The sequence below is a fragment of the Rosa chinensis genome, chromosome 5, assembly GCF_002994745.2.
Source record: "Rosa chinensis cultivar Old Blush chromosome 5, RchiOBHm-V2, whole genome shotgun sequence".
In the NCBI taxonomy this organism is placed as follows: Eukaryota; Viridiplantae; Streptophyta; class Magnoliopsida; order Rosales; family Rosaceae; genus Rosa; species Rosa chinensis.
This window is the reverse complement of record NC_037092.1, coordinates 70,774,754-70,777,963: the sequence shown is the minus strand read 5'-3', so window position 1 is coordinate 70,777,963 and position 3,210 is coordinate 70,774,754. Positions and strand designations below refer to the sequence as shown.

Sequence of the window (3,210 nt, the reverse complement as noted above, 5' to 3'; positions counted from 1 at the left end):
GTTTCAGTATTCTAAATGTGAATAGATGAAGGAAGTAGTGGAATATGTACTGGGTGGAACTGATATATATATATATATATATATATATATATATATCAAGCAAACAAAATGGGCACAATCCACCTGCACAAACTCGGGAAGTTTCATCCTATCAAAGTATCAAACCACAAGACCACAACAGAACAACAATCGTAACCAAAAGCCATTGAAAAGCAGAGCCTAAACAACATCTATGCATTCAGTCGATGATCCAAAGCAATTCTGAATCGGTTGTAACAATCAACAATCTTACATTCACAAAGCCATTGAAAAGCAAAGCCTAATTAACATCAAGAGTGTGAAAATCAATTGGAAACATACCTTCAAATCTTTTGCTGCAAATCGAACTCCAACAATTGAACTCCAAGTCTGCAACTCGAACTCCAAGTGCGAAAATAGTCTCCTTTAAAGCCAAATCCTTGAGAAAACTAATGGGTTCTAAGAGATTTGCATTAGCTTGCAGCCTTTTGGAAGTGCAAAGGCTGAAAAGGGGATCAACACCAATCAAGAAGGGTTTCATGGCAATCAAGTAATTGCATCAACCAAGGGAGGATAGAGACCGGTATTATCAAAATTTCATTAATCTACAGTAACACCCGCCACAGTGATTTCCTGGCTTCTGGCTTTTGGCTTTTAAAAGCAAGGATCCGGCTGCTTCTGCTTTTGGGTAAGCAGGGGAGCCAAACCCCACCCCCCAAACATAGCCTTAGTCATATGACTCATATCATTTCATTATGCGGCCTTATAATTTAGCGCCAGTTTACTCCAACGGTATGGAATAGTATCGCATCTCTCAAGTGTAATCATTGCTACTGATCACCACAATCAATGATGAATTATATCAAAGAGAGTTTGATTTATTTTTTTGCCAACTGATTTGCTTTGTGATTTTGTTTGATTGTGCCCTAATTTTCAACCTAGATAGGTTAGGCTGAAGGCATGAAGCCACTTGTTTAAGAGAGTGAAAAACAAGCAACTCCCATACTACAATTCGTAAGTAATGAAAAAACAAAATGAAACTAGGGCGACAGGCACCGTATCATCCAATAATTCTTTTTTCTTTTTCAGAAAATAAATTTCATTAACAACTTGCATGTTTGTAATATGTGCTCTGATCAAAAATCTTCCTCTATTTAAGTTACTAAAAACGAATACCACACAACATATATCATGTAGACATATCATCAATCAACATTTCATCCAAGTGGTCCGATTTCTTTCTAAAAGCTAGGTCCTTCTATGGTTTGGGCCTCCCGAGCCCGTCAGAACTCGTAACCAATTTATTTTATTAGATAGAGGCCCAACAGCGAACGATGTCGCTTCGCAAGACCGCTTGGCAATTGGTTTTCAATTTCGGCCGAATCCATAGTCAAAGCCATATAAAGGGATTCTTTCAAGCAGTCCATACTAATTAAACGTTTTTTCTCCAGAAGTCGTCTGCCATCAAGGGGATATACCTTTTTTCCCAGTCGAGGAAAGATCAAAATCAATTATACAGCGGTAATTGTTACGTCCTCCATTGAATCGGAATTAGATTCTTCTGCTTAAATTTTCAGGCGATGATATATATTAGTGCTTTTGAGGACTAATTGTGTTCTCTTGGGGCTTTTAAATTCAAGTAATTTTCTTTTTTGTATGTGTAATTTCTGAGAATTTTAAATAGTTTGTTTCTTATTAGGGTTTGATCCTGGAATTTCAAGATGCTGGCCACCGCAGGAAGGGTTCGCATGCCGCCAAACAATCGGGTACACAGTAGTGTTGCCCTTCAAACTCATGGTATATGGCAGAGTACAATTGGGTACGATCCCTATGCACCTCAGCCGAATTTGTCAAACTCAAAACCAGATGCTGAGAATGCATATGCTAGCTATCAAGGCCTTCTCCAACTCGCTCGTATAACTAGGCCGAATTCTGACGAGGTTCGTGGGGCGTGCAAGAGGTGTGGCCGGGTTGGGCACCTCACCTATCAATGTAGGAATTTTCTGAGTGTTAAGGACAAGGAGAAGGAGGACCCTGAAGCTATCCAGGCTGATGTTGCTTCTGAGTTGGGCAAGTTGAAGGGGAAGCTGGGTAAAGCGAAGGGAAAAGATGTTGTTAAGGCTGATAGTGAGGAGGAGGATGAAGACATTGAGAGTTCATATTCGGACTATGATTCTGATATGGAGAGGCTCATTGCTCAAAGATATGGGCAAAAGAGTTTTCGAAAGCAGAAGCTGAAAAAGAAGAACAAGGACTCGGATATTGATGGTTCAGATACAGATTCTGGGGAGAGGAAGAAGAGAGGAATTAAAGGTCGAAGAAGAGGAGAAGCAGAAAGTGGAAACATGATGATTCAGATGATTCTGAAAGGGATAGGAAGAAAAGAAGAAAGGAGAAACGGAGAAAGAGAGATGAGTCCTCGGATGAGGATGATAAACGACGTCGACGACATAGGAAGAGTAGTAAGTAATTGAGTTCATAGGGTATATGATTGAAGGTCGTAGCTCGTAATTGACTAGGGCCTGGAGTCTGGACCATCATGGTGCTGAATGTGCATTGGGTTTTCACACCTATATGATCACATCTAGCAACTGAACTAGTATTAATGCGCTGTTTTTGTTGATTTCTGATCGTGCTTCCAAGTAAGTTTGATTGGTTATGCATGGTATTGCTATGCCTTACTCCTTAAGTTGATTAGAGTTATTTCAAGTAATTTTTTTTCATTACTTCTGTGTTGACTAACGTTAAAAGGAAAAAAGAGGGTGTTGCCATATATACTCAGCAAATACAGTAAAATTTTCACATTTCACTACTAAAATAATAATGCTAACAGACATTGATATTTAATCGTTGTAAAAAAAAAAAATATATATTGACCGATGTCTTGGTGGAGGATGTTAAATTAAGATCATGATAATCCAGATATTAGTTATTAGCCGATGTTAAAAATTCCGCGACACATCACTTCATTTGAAGTACCCGATGTAGAAATTAATTGGGTCTTAATATCAGTTTTCTTTTAAAAAAATCGATTTGTTTTCTTATTATAACATTGCTTTATCATTTTAATCGATTTACGATCTCCTATTTGACATATATTTTATAGAGATAACCGATGTACCTTTTGTTTTCTAACATCAGATGTGTTTTGGTTTTATTGCTTTCACTTCAGCTAAACTTTACAATCAATTT

General features: G+C 38.0%; 1 pseudogene; it reads left to right on the top strand.

The window, feature by feature from the left end:
* The first annotated feature begins 1,644 nt into the window (after positions 1–1,644).
* LOC112202417 lies at positions 1,645–2,699 on the top strand (annotated as a pseudogene).
* The last annotated feature ends 511 nt before the right edge of the window (positions 2,700–3,210 follow it).